Source organism: Python bivittatus, unplaced genomic scaffold, assembly GCF_059951505.1.
Source record: "Python bivittatus isolate LINGU-HERP-01145 unplaced genomic scaffold, Pbiv_v1 ctg000020_np1212, whole genome shotgun sequence".
In the NCBI taxonomy this organism is placed as follows: domain Eukaryota; kingdom Metazoa; phylum Chordata; class Lepidosauria; order Squamata; family Pythonidae; genus Python; species Python bivittatus.
The window spans coordinates 86,685,786-86,698,868 of record NW_028277030.1 but is presented as its reverse complement, the minus strand read 5'-3'; the positions used below and the strand labels follow the sequence as shown (position 1 = coordinate 86,698,868).

Here is a 13,083-nt window from a genome sequence, read left to right as displayed (position 1 = left end):
CGGAATATTAAGGCGTCAATTCAGAACCAGATGCCGAGTTTGCGCTGGACGCTCCTTTCAATATTTCCCTTTACAGTGAGCTGACGGAGCATGCGCAGATGTCAGGTCTCTATGGTTCTTTCCCCTGGAAGACGGGATCGGCGGCGGTCATGTGATCCTCTACCAGACGCCCTCTTTGCGCGTACGGCATAAAGAGCAGGCAGACGAGGAGAAGGGTGATAAACACAAAATGCAGGGTTAGGCTAAGTTAAAAAAAAAAAAAAAATGGTGTGTATCCCTGTTACATGTGACTACAGAGTGTGAAGGTTAAACCTCCTCTGACAGCTTCAGCAGCTTATAGAAACAAAGTGAGAGCCGAAGACTGCTCTGCTCTATACTTATTCTTTGTTACAATTTAGTATAGTTTTTGTTTGGACATAAATGTTATTTTCATCTTGTATTTCTCTTAAACAACTTCTTGTTTGCAGAACCGTAGATTAGCTTCTACATATAACTCTTTTCTCCACTCTTCCTTTTGAAACAATAAATTTAGGCTTACAGATGTTATTTCTAATCCCAATTATACGCTGTAATTAAGGTTCACAGTGAAGTAGTTAGGCGCGCAAGAGCTTTAATGTGAAAAGGCTGTCTGTTTTGATGTTAGCTGCTGATGTGAGAGGTGAGGGATTGGGTGATACTTCTAAAATCATGCATGTCCTCAAATGTGCTGTTGTAGGATTTTTTTTTTTAAGGCTTGTTTAAACAGCAAGAGCAACAAGAAAACTATTTTTGCTTTATTTTTATTGGGGGGGTCTGTCCCTTTCTTGGAGCTAGGCTTTAAAAAGATGGTTTCCTAGCAGCAGAATGCAGAAGGCCCATTCATTCTACAATAGACAGAGAGGAAAGAAAGAGGCTGGTTTGTTTAAACTGCTTCTGTTTTCATTCACAGCCTGATATCCATGGGCATTGTGTGGGCTACAGTGGAACTAAAGGATGCATTGTGGGTGAAAACAAATCAGAACAGAGGAAGCGATGATCAGAGAAAAGAGTCGTGCAACAAAATTTTCCTCAGAATTGAAGTCTTACACCTGAGATTTGGGTTACTTTTTAGCTGCTTGGCCTATTGACCAAAGTTTTTAATAACTACAGTACTCAAGTTTAATAAAATCGTATATAGGAACTTTCTGTGACCATTTGCGAAAGACAAAAAAGGTACACTCAGTGATGTTTTGTTCCTTCACTGTTGTCCTCCTGGTATTACAGAAATTTTGCATGGAAGAGCATTAGGAATTTCTCTGGCAAGTTTCTTTATTGGTGGTTAATATATTTTACTAAATTTTAAAATACTCTCTATGATATATTAAATATGCCGCCTTCTGTTCCCTTGCCATAGCAGAACCATGAGTGTCTGTCTGAAATTTTGTGATGATCCCATAACTAACTCCAGTCCAATAGGCAACAGGTGGAAACTTGAATAACTTCACGTATCTTTCCAGGGAAAAATGGGGCACAGTAGGGAGCCAATTGGAGGATTAGATCAGATGTTATTGCCAATGAAAAAATTAAATGGAGCAGTGCTCAGGGGAATGCAGATTAATATATTTAGTGACTTTGCATACACAAAGGCTTACCATTGTAGCCACATCTGAATGCCTATGAATAGTGTGGAACATGTGCAGCCTGTCACTGCAGGTGCCCACATCTGTTCTTCTACAGGCAGATGCTCACAGAAAAAAAGAACCCCCACTCCAGAAGCAGAGGATCTATATCATCCCCAAACTCCTCTTTCATAATCACTGTCTGAAAAGGACTGAAAATCACTTTCTGAAAAGGACTTCTGCTTTAAATGAAAAACAACACAGCTATGAGAAAAGTAATAGAAGTGGGATATTCAGATATTCTGCAAATGGCAAAAAAGACAGAAGCAAAAGGGATATTCTAGAGTATTTATTAGCAAATTGTGATTTTCTGTAAGATTGCAATGCTAAGTGTACTTACTCTGAATATAGTTCCAGTGCATTCTGAATGAAGTGTAATATATTCAAGTTATATTAGCAGAAAAAAATGGACAAGTAGATATTCTCTTAATAATTCATTTCATTGCATAGTAGATTGCACAAACATTAGTGAATCATATTCTGCATTTGATATTAGAAACTTCGTGTTGAAGTACGCTGTATAAAAAAATCCCTAGATATGACCTTTGCATGTACTTCACAATGATGTCTGTATAAGCAGAATAACACCATTGGTACAATCCAATATTTAAAACTAATGTTTAATAAAAAATAAATGAGATTTTTGAAGTGTAAGTCAAAACAGACATTAAGGAACTAATACAATAAGTTACATAGATAATGTGATATGTTATGTGATAAGATTGTTAACATCAGTAATACAATACATTAAATGTTCTTGATAATGAGCTTGACTTTTCAGGGTGACTTGGGTGGGGTAATATAACTTCAAATAGAAATATCTTTTTACTGATGCATTTTTAAAAAAATCTTCCAGATATTAAGATAACATTTTGTTGATAAAAGAAATTTACATTTCTATCACAAGTGGTAGAAAACAGAACTCCATGGCAAGTATTTTGAAAAGCACACAACCCCATCTTCATTTTCTTTTTTGTGATGTGCATCACTGTATCTTACAAAAATATTCATTCTAAGACAGATACTGGGGGCTAGTAGCAATTACTCATTTCTAAAAGCAAGGTACAAGCACATGCCCAGAGGGATGATGAAGATTATTTAAAAATCCCAGAGCCACACTTGCACATAAATGATGGGTCCTGCACAAGCTTATTTCTTATCATTCTAGTTGCTCTGTTCACGAGTTATGCCAAGCCATGGTTTACAACTTCCATTGTCTACAGTGGCTGGCTAGGACTTTTTCACCCACAGTGTTCCTAGTGTCTTGTGTATTCCCAGAGAGGAGTCACAATTTGGTTATGTTATCTTGGGGCCTAAATAGTGCTGCACAATTCTAAATGTATTTCCTCTGCACATACTTTATTCAAAGCAAGTCCAATGTGGAAGGTATGATTTTGAGCAGCTTATTCTGTGGGTTCCATGAACAGATTGCCCTTCAGATGACCTTTTACAGTGAACTTTATTTTGTTGTATTCTTGCTTTATCTTGGTTTATAACAGATGATATTATTGTTGACTGGTTTTTCTGGTTTTATTGGGTAGGGGATTGTACCTCGCTCTGGGTTCCTAGAGGAGGAAGACAATGATACTAATGATTACACTAATGATATGCATAAGGTCTGGCTATAGTGTCCATTGATTTCTTAAGATATTAAGAAATCTAGATGGGCTCTAGATTTAATGGTCTATAGCCCATCCCTCATTTAGATAATAAATATGGTAAATCAACAAGCTCATCTGCTAGTGAAATGTTCCAACAAGAAATCAGTGCTTTTGTTCTTATTCCAGCCACATTATATGTCTAATTAGTATGGATGCAAAGATCAAGCCTCAACTCACACCATCCCATCATGACATCACAGATGTTCTAGAGAAGAGGCTTACAAGCAAAAATTGTTGCCAAGTTATTTTTTACATGACAAAAAGAAAATTATTCCAAAAATGTGTTTAATTTTGATTCCGTTTTAAATCATAGTCTGCTTTAGGTTATGCTTGAAGGCCTAAAGTTACAGGCCCTCTATAGTACAAGTGGAGAAATGAGAATGAGAGTTATAATTTTATGTAAGTTCTGTACAGGTAATATTTTAGTTAATGAAGACAGTAGATTGTGTGTATTTGTTAAATTTTGAAAATGTGTATTTGATAAAATTTTGAAATGGGCTAAGAAAAATATTGTTTCATATGGAATTTGGACTTGGAAAAACAGGTGTCCCCCAAAAGTCTGCAATTCAGATTTTACCACCACATTTCTGCCCACCATGTGCAAAATGTCCTGAAATAAACATTCTAAGAGGAAGCATTCATACCATTCCCTGCGTCCAGTACTTTCCAACTATTAATTTTATTTATTTGATTTCTATCCTGCCTTTCTCCCATTTACCTATTAGGCGGCTAATGTGCGGTTCAGTCCAGGGAATCAACCCAGAGGGTATTGGATAGCAGGCAGAAAACGAACGCAAAGCACGTGGGAATCAGCTCTAAAACTTCGGTCAGTTATATGTCTGGTACAAACTCCGAGCATCCGCTTACTCTCCACCCACCAAGAAACCTATGCCCTCGTCTTCCGCCGGGCAGCCCTACAAGTAATCTGGGGGGAGGCTGAAGCGGGATCCTGCGGGAAATAGCATCTTGCCTGGGTAGGCGGATCCGCGTGGCTTGCTAAGGCTCACAGAGGTCTCTTCTCGCGGCCCCGGCAACTAGTTTTGCATTTGCTCAGCAGACCCGGCAGGTGCTCCCTGGGTCGATGTTGGCACGCGACTGACTTCAGGTTCGGGGAAAGAAAGAAAAAAATAAACCAAAAGTCCTTTCCACGTTGGGGAACGTGGGGGTAGCCCCAAGTAGGCTCTCTGCAATGGCGCAAGTTTGCCAGAAACCGAACACTTCTGAAGGAGAGCGAGAGCGAGACTTCCTAGCCAATCGGTCTCTCTCTCTCTCTCTCCCCTTCCTTCCTTCCTTCTCCGCTCTTAGACAGGCCCCCCGATCAGATTTGCTGAAGCAAGGGCTGGAAGAGCAGCTGGCGGCAGCAATCTGATGAGGAAACAAAGGAATGCCCCGCCGGTTCTGGGATCCCAGGTAAATACGCCCGCTTTATTATGGAAAGGAAAGGAGAGGAGCAGATGATTTGCGACTGGAAAACAGGGAGGGAGAGGCGGGGAGAGGGAGAAGCGGAGCCAGGGGAAGTCGCGCGGGGGTGGGGGTCGCAGGGAGCGGGCGCTTATCTGTCATCTGGCTTCTCTGTGTGCCAGCTGAGCCACGCGACCGCCCTTTCTTATTCTAATCAGCACATGCCTTTACAACTTTAGACAAACCTGCAGAGCAGGCGAAACTTATTCACCCGGCTTTCTTGAAGTCAGTACATGGGCTCCAACCTTCCCAACATGGGTGTATAGGGGGGAACCCTAGTTCAGTGGGTGTCGTCTCACTGCGATCCCCTTCTCCCCTCCCCAGCTCTCTCTCACCCGTTTCATTTTTCCAGCGTGTGAAAGTCCTGAGTTGCAGGAGCACCAAGTCTCGGGAGAGGCTTCCTTTCCCACATTAATTCTCAGTGACCTGCACATGTGAAGCAGAAGGAGAGGGGGGAGGGAGGAGGAAGATTGAGGGTTGTTGCAGGAAAAGATAAAGAGGTTGCCTGAAGCCAAGAAACAATAAGGTTAATAATGATATTGCATCTTTGAAGCCAGATCCTGCACAAATCAGGGAAGTTTAATTGCCACTGCATTTAATTGGGATTACTCTCAAGTGAAGTGTGCTTTGAACTGCACCTGTTAACTCCCCTTTGGCCTTACTTCCTCACAGAGACCACATGTGAATGTGGAGTGCTTCTATTCATTGGGTTTGTCTTTGCAGCCATCTTATGATGGGCACACCATTCTAATGTCCCCTTAACAGATGGGGAACTGAGGCAGTGGCTTCCAGTGAGCACTCTGAGGAATAGATGTGAAACTCGGAGATGATTTAGTGTTAGTGTCACAAAAACACAATCTTGGTAACAATGTTTGGGCTTTTTATATGACTGAGCAGCTGAAAAGACATCAATCTGGATATACAGCTGCTTAAAATAGTGTTTGTGGTGAAACGGTAAGATCTTTATGCATAAATTTATCTTTGGTTTCCTGTAAAACTTGTCAGTCACTGTGATTGTTAGGGCTGGCCCAAGATCTGCTGATGTATGAAGATAAACCTGCAGGAGCCTTTTCCTCCAGTTAAGTAATGCCAGTACCTAAAGCAGAAAAAAATCACACAAATACCTCTCCCTAGTCATTATCATGGCTACAAAGCAACTAAGAACACTACTTGGTATGAAATCCCCTAACAGCTTTTTAGCATGTTTAGGACTCCCAGATTGGCAGGGGTGGGCTTTGCCAGATGGGTGTTCTGAATTCACAGAGGTAAAGGAGACTTGCTGGAAGATCAACATTTCTCAGAAGTTGCATACCGCATGGGGAAGTGTCTGGTTCATCCTGCAGCTAGTCTTGCAGGCTCTAGTGGTCCCCTCATAGTTTTTGCCACAGTAGAGGACCACCACCGTAGGTATCTCCTCTTGCTGTTTTCATATTAATATCAGCCAAATATTCAACACTGTGCTCAACCCAAATGAACATTTGAGGACCCATCACAATCATGTTTAAGACAATATTGTGGAGCATCTGCTTGCAGTTCCATGTTTTCTGAATGTAAATGATGGATGTCTGATTTTCAATAATTCAGTATTTTTATTCTGATCCTCTATATATGCATGTTGATTTTAGCAGAATTGAATTCCCAGGCATACAGGCCTTCATGGTCCATTCAAGCTCATCCAAATGCTTTGAGTTTACTTGAAAGTAAATACAGTTGAAAAATGAATGGGACACATTACCTCTGAGAAGAAGAACTCAAGCCATATCCATTCACCCAAGGTGAATTTTGCCAATATTTGATCTTGGTTGTGGATTGACCCCTAAAACCATTTAGGATAGGCAAACTGGAACCCTCCAGATGTTTTGGACTATGACCCTCATAATTTCTTGCCATTGGCCATGTTGCTGGGGAATTCCAAAAGAGCTGGAAGGCACCACATTTCTTACCTTGAACTGAATCAGAGTTCACCTAGCCAGTGTCAATGCAAATATCTAGCTTGTTAAACCAATCAATAGCTTGGACCCCAAAGCAACCTCCTCCCATATGAAAGCCTGCTTTAGCTTGCATCATGCCTTCAGGTTATCTTTGGTGGATGGGGAGTCTTCCAGGTGATGAAATTGATGGTAACTTGATGCTACGCCAAATTAAAAACAAATCCTTTGGTTTGATTTTTGCCATCATCTTTACAAATAAACTGTCTGATCCTATTTTAGCTGAGTGTCTAAAGGGGATGATGATGGAAGTTGTAGCCTGATGCTTCTGGAAGACACTGGAATTGGGAAGGATGGACGTTTTAGGCAAGCCCAACATCAAGGGAAGATTTCCCATCTGTGAATGAACCATTACAAAATTAGTACCTTAAGTAAGTAATGTTAGCCACATCATCCTTCTTAATAATGTAATTTTGCCCATTCAGTGGATAGACATCCAAGTGGGGGGGGGGAGTGGACATTGACTAGTCCTAAGAGTCAGGAGTTTCCAAATTGAATTACTGAGTCACTCTGCAATGGATTTAGTGGACTTATGGAATTTGTTGCTATAGCCACACAATGTAAGACCTTTCCTCCAAAATGGTTTAATATCCATCAAGTCCATATTGTATCAGGAAATAGAGGTGATGCCAAAACTGAGTTACCCAGATTGCAGCTCATGTTCCAGTATCTTCAGGTCAATGATTGTTCAATGTCCAGTTAGTGGCATGACTCTTACAATGACTCTGCTGGTCATTAACCTAGTGGTAGTAGCTGACCATGTGCCTGCATTACACTTCTGATCACATCCTGAAAAAGATTACCTGATCTTATTTTTCCCAAAATGGCAAGCAGTGGCAATTCCTGAAGTTGGGGGCTTCAGTTCTCCATTAGCTAGGAGAAATGAGACCTGTTACAATGTGATATGATCTTGCTTTGAGTCATCTTACTCAGGGTGCTAGCTGGCCAGCCATGCCCTTCTTTAGAATGCTCCATTCCATCCTCCTTTCCATTTCCCTTCAACAGTCTGCATCCTGTGCCCCTTAACTCAGTTCTTCTTTATGTTTTTTTTTAACATCTGCACATTTTGCTATTTCCTTTTTTCCCCTCCACTGGTGCTTCCTTCTTGTATTATGTACATAGCTACCTTAATTCTGGCTATGTACAGACCCATACAAATTCAATATGTATGGGATATTAAGTTGAACCTCTGTGTTCAAAGGAACTAAATGGGAAAGGACAGATGCGTTGCCTTGATGCTTATAAACAAAGGATCCTGGTCTGCATGTTGTGCAAAGCTATCTTTTGCTTAACTCTAGTTTGTTGAATAAGCTTCAGTTGATTGGATTCACGTTACCTCATGGTTTAGGAACAGAGAGGATGAGCTTAGAGATCACATTAAGTGAAATCCAGGAAGCCCCCTTATCGCTTATATCCAGCACAGTTACCACTTGACCAAGGGCTCCCTAGAGCTTCTTACTTGGAGGTGCCACAGGCTGAACTTTCTCCAGAGCAAACAAGTTCTCTGTCCCTTAATTATGACCCTTAAGTTGCAGAGGAAACACCAAGCAAGATACATTCTTGATCTGCTCCTATAGTTTGTCTTGGCTATTTCCGGCCTTTCTGAGGCCGCTCACAATCTCGCTGGAGATGGGTAACCACAAAGGTTTTTGCATCCTCTCCCAAAGGAAGTTGCAAATCTTCCACTTCCCAGACCACCCTACTCCTCCAACCCAAAATTATTTCAAGGTCTTTTGGAGCCAACTAAGCAGATCCTCAGGCTGCTCAAAGAACAGGGATTCTTTTTTCTCTGCCCCCCCTCCACAGAATGAGCTTCAAGTCCCCACCCTCTCTGATCTTGCTTCCTTCCCCTCTCATTTTTTTTTTCCTAAACAGGGACAAATTCACCTTGTCTTCCGCTTCTAATGTTTTGTCTGTGCTGGTTAATGAGCTCAACGTAGTACAGTAAATTTGCTGAGGAATCAAAAAGTATTTAAAAAAGGGTTGTGGTGCTGCCTTAATGAAAAAGGTAAGGATTTATCGCCTTTTTTTCCTGGCTGGGGTTCTTTCCAATCACCTTCCTCCCCCCCCCCACTCTATTCAACATACTTTAACTTAAGCTGCCTTTGCATTGAATTGCGGGGGGGGGGGGCAGGGAAGAGCCAGCTAGAGAGACTGAAGCTGAAAGTGTGAGAGTGGAATCTAGAGACATGCAGGAGTTAGGATGAAAAAACGCCATTTGGTTAGGAGCAGATGGCTGGCCAGGGGGGTGGATTGCATCTAAAGGCGTGTCATCCCCCTTCAGCTTGAATCCCTGAGGGCTCCCCTTGTCTTCAAAATCAATGAAAATTAAAGCGCAGAGAAAGGATGAATGGAGAGACCTCGAGTCTCTTCTTTGTTCAGCCCAGCTACTGGTGGGCAGGAGTTAAACTACAACAGCCTCCTATAGAAACACTTAAGTTAAACAGTCTCCCCGTTAGCCCAGAAGCATCTGAGAAGAAGGGGGGGGGGAGCAAAGCGAAGAGGAAGGGGAGAGTCAAGAAAAAAGAGCTTTCTGCTTGATTTCCTCAATACAGAATCGCGTGGCATAAATTAAGTTGGAAGAGAATAAGCGCTTTGGGTAGGATTCTGATGGATTTTATGACGCCTTTCAGTTCCGCTTTGCAGACCTAATCGAGAAATCTGTGCCGCGTCAATTTAACAAATCCTTGAGAGCGAAGGCAGGTTGGTCAAAAAGGTTTGGAGAGACTTTTTTTTTTTTAAAATGGGGGGGCAGGGGTTGATCCAGGGGAAGCAGGCTTTTAAGCCCTTGCACGCGTTAACTTTGATTCACACTTCTTCCCATAACAGGAATGTCAAATGAATCTCCAGAAATTCTGGCTTCCAAGATCAAATCACCACGGATCCTAAATCTACCACTCCTTTATTCTACGACATCCCTGACTTAACTGACCCAGGAAAAGATGCCACCACAACAAATTTCTCTTTGCATCTCTTCACCCTCCAGCCCTGGCAAATGTCTATGAAAAACAGATAAGAGGGTTTCTCTTGCACCAGAGGGCACATCCTGCACAAATGCCTTTGGCATTAATGAAATCCAGAAGAGGTGGTTTTTATGTTTTGTATTCCAGCTCCACTTTCTTTTGATAGCAGCTGGTGACAGAAATGCTTCTGGCCCAGTTTTCTGGGGGCATTTCCAATATATTTCTTAGCTGTTGTAGATTATATGCCTATCTGATGGTGGTTTCTCTGAAAATTGCCTCAAAGACCAATAGAGAACCCAAGATGTTTGAGAAGCACCATCTTACTGACCCTTTCCATTTACTATCCCAGAAAACCTCTGAGCTTTTAGCAAAACTGCAGATAATTGAGAGTAACAGAGAAATAATTTTACTCTAATGTATAGAACTAATTACAGAATAATAGATGATACTCCATGTTTAAATGAGTCTTCGCATGAATCAGTGGTATAAAATTAAAATGTGTCCAAACTCTGGAAAAATTTGCCCACACTGCAACACTAAATGGGATAGTATTGGATTTCTGAGGAGCCGTCTTGCCCTGGTTATATCAGCCTGCCCTGGTCAAGGAATTTCAACTGGTAGGATCTAGGAAGAGGGCCTTTTCTGTGGTGGCCCCCGCTCTATAGAACAACCTACCTCCCGAGGTGTGGTGTGCCCCCACTCTCATGGCCTTCAGGAAAGGCGTGAAAACCTGGCTTTGCCAGAAGGCCTAGGGGCCAGATGGGGGCTCCCACCAGTGGAAGTGGCTTGTGGGGTAATTGACCTTGCCCACCCATCATCTTGAATGTTTTTTTTTCTTTTTAGTATTTATGCATAGGGTTGTTTTATAGTCGGATTTCAAATTGATTAATTTTAATTATTTATATGGTATTGTTTTTTTAATGGCTTGGGTTTTTGGTTTTAACTGAGCCGCCCAGAGTCACCCGTTGGGGGAGATGGGCGGCGTACAAATTTAATAAATAAAGAAATTTCACTCAATGGGTTCAAGAGGATGTGCTGCCCACTGCCTACTTTAACTTACTTCAAGTAGTTAAAGAATTCCTTTTTTTTCTAAACTGGTTGCATCAGGCCAAGAATGCAGTGCAACTGCACATTATTTTCTCCAGAGAGCATCTATATTTTAATATATACAATCACGTATGCTGTTTTTGTTACTGAAAATTTGCTGCTTTGCTATCCTGCGTAGCAAAGAATCATTTATGCTTCTGTGGAAATGCACTTACCCAGGCATCTTTTGTTTAATTTATTACACTCTTGGATTTCTTTCTCTGCACTTTTCCTTGTGTTTTATCATAGGCATTTCCCCCCTCATTTTAGTTCTCATTGATCAGTCTGCCTGCCATTTAACTTGTTCTTCAGTATTCCCCACTCAGATGCTCTTGCTTTGTTGGACTACAATCCCCATCATCCTTGTAGGCCAACATACATGAAAAGCACTGTGTGCAGAAAGCTTACTGTAAGGTATAGGTTAGTAGAGTAACCAGATGAATTTTCAAAAGACACCCAGATTAAGATTCCTGAGCTATGGAGAACCTATCATTATTCTCAGCCTAATTTACTTCCCAGAGTTATTGGAATTTTTTTTTAAGAATCTTTCTCTGCCTGGAAGAAGGGAAGACAACCATGAAGCTACATTTACAAACCCTAGTTCCATGTATTTGCCTAGCAAACTTCAATAAACAGCAACATTCCTTCACTCTGGTTCTACGGTATATTTGGATCGTTTATTTTACTGGAGGAAATGGAGCAGCCTGTTTTCCTCAAATATGGGACCTTTTAAAAGTGGGCAGTGGCCCATTCACATGGTGGCTGGAGTAAGAATCACTGGCTGTGCCATTTTAAGGAGATCAGTTGCAGGTGAAGAAGACATGAAAGCCATTTTATAGTCTCCTGACCTGGTTGACTTCCTGAGTTTGCCTTTAAACGAACCCAGACCGCTTGGTACAAGATAAGTCCATAATTTCCAAAATCAGATCATCAGGCCTCTAGCCTAGACTGTCTCTTCCAACCAACAGGTTATTCAGGCAAAAGCCCATCCAGGCCTCCTATCAGAGATCAAGCCATGGGTTGGACGTTGCCTCTGCTTGTAAAGCACCGTCCTACCACTTTCTTATTCCCTCCAGTGCAAATCTCAGCAGAACCAGAAGTTAAGATATTTCATCAGAATGAGGCAATATTTTGCAGAAAATGTACCTTCTATGCCCTATTTGACACCCTGCATTAAACCAAGGTTTGTTAACAGTCTGTGTGCCCCCCCAAACCCCTTAGTTGACTAAATGTGGATAATCGAAAACCAAACTATTTTATGGCATACCATCCTGGGTAAACCCAGCTATTATATCCAACTTCAAGTTTCTGATAAGCCACCAAGAAAGATAGACTTGTCTTCTCCAATGCATATCCAATTAGTGATTTTCTTTTAATTGACCTTCACCAGCAATTGGATTTGATGAAGTGGCTTAGATTGGTTTTTTTTCTTCCTGCACTCCTCCCCCCCCCCACCTCGCGCGCCCAACACGCACATTGTAAGGTAATTTGTGATCAAGCCATCTGCTTCAATGAAAGTCGCATTTTATCATGGGAAAGGCCGTTCCATCTCATAAAGCGGCCATAACGATTTCCAGCGGGCCGTACCTACGGGGAGCGCTTCGTAGCCAAATCTCTTGCTCACCAACGTAAGATGCCCCGGAATCGGTAGCGATTCAAATGCCATTTGCGCGGACAGTTAAGCCTGCCCTGGACCTGCCTGCTCGTGGAGGGGTTTTGCAACGAGGCCCACTTTCCTTTCCCTATCAACGCCAACTTCCGGGCGTTGCTGTTGCTTAATTCCTTCTACGTTCTTGCTTCCAGGAAGGGAGATTTACTAAATTTTGCTCTGATAGCAGGGCGTTCATCTCTCTACGCGTGTGCACTTTAACCAACATAAAAGCTCCCGGGTTGATAGATGTGTTAAAAGAGGAGGCGGAAGGAAAAAATAAGGTAAAGATTGGCACGCATTTTTTTCCTCCTTTCGGGTAAGGTAGGGAGGGGAAGGAAGGCCGTGGAAAGGGATTTCTTTTTAAAATGGGCGCACATTGTTGTAGAGTCAGTAGCGTGCGCTGAGGGGAGCTCTTTCTCTCGGTTGCATTGTGCAAAGAGCAGGTGCTTGTCCACATTATCATACAGCTGAGGGCACAAAGCGCCAACTGATGCAGGCCTCCCATAATAACAAACTGCCTTAATGACAGCCACGCGAACGACCCACACCGAACTCACGTTAAACACACACACGCACACAACACAAAAAGTGCGCTCGGAGAAGAAAAAAGGCAGAAAGAGACAGCCAAAGGCACGG

The 13,083-nt window shown here is 42.0% G+C and overlaps 1 long non-coding RNA gene across 3 annotated transcripts; it reads left to right on the top strand.

The window, feature by feature from the left end:
- Nucleotides 1-4,278: 4,278 nt before the first annotated feature.
- On the top strand, nucleotides 4,279-11,450 carry LOC103058687 (uncharacterized). 3 transcript variants are annotated; one of them, XR_003084675.2, is made up of 5 exons: nucleotides 4,279-4,708; nucleotides 6,970-7,118; nucleotides 8,623-8,755; nucleotides 9,303-9,450; nucleotides 9,577-11,450. It is a non-coding gene; the product is annotated as an uncharacterized LOC103058687 (long non-coding RNA). The 3 variants fall into 3 exon arrangements; XR_003084674.2 differs by having other exon boundaries at nucleotides 9,303-9,463; XR_003084676.2 differs by lacking the exon at nucleotides 4,279-4,708 and adding an exon at nucleotides 6,137-6,534 and having other exon boundaries at nucleotides 9,303-9,463.
- Nucleotides 11,451-13,083: the final 1,633 nt, after the last annotated feature.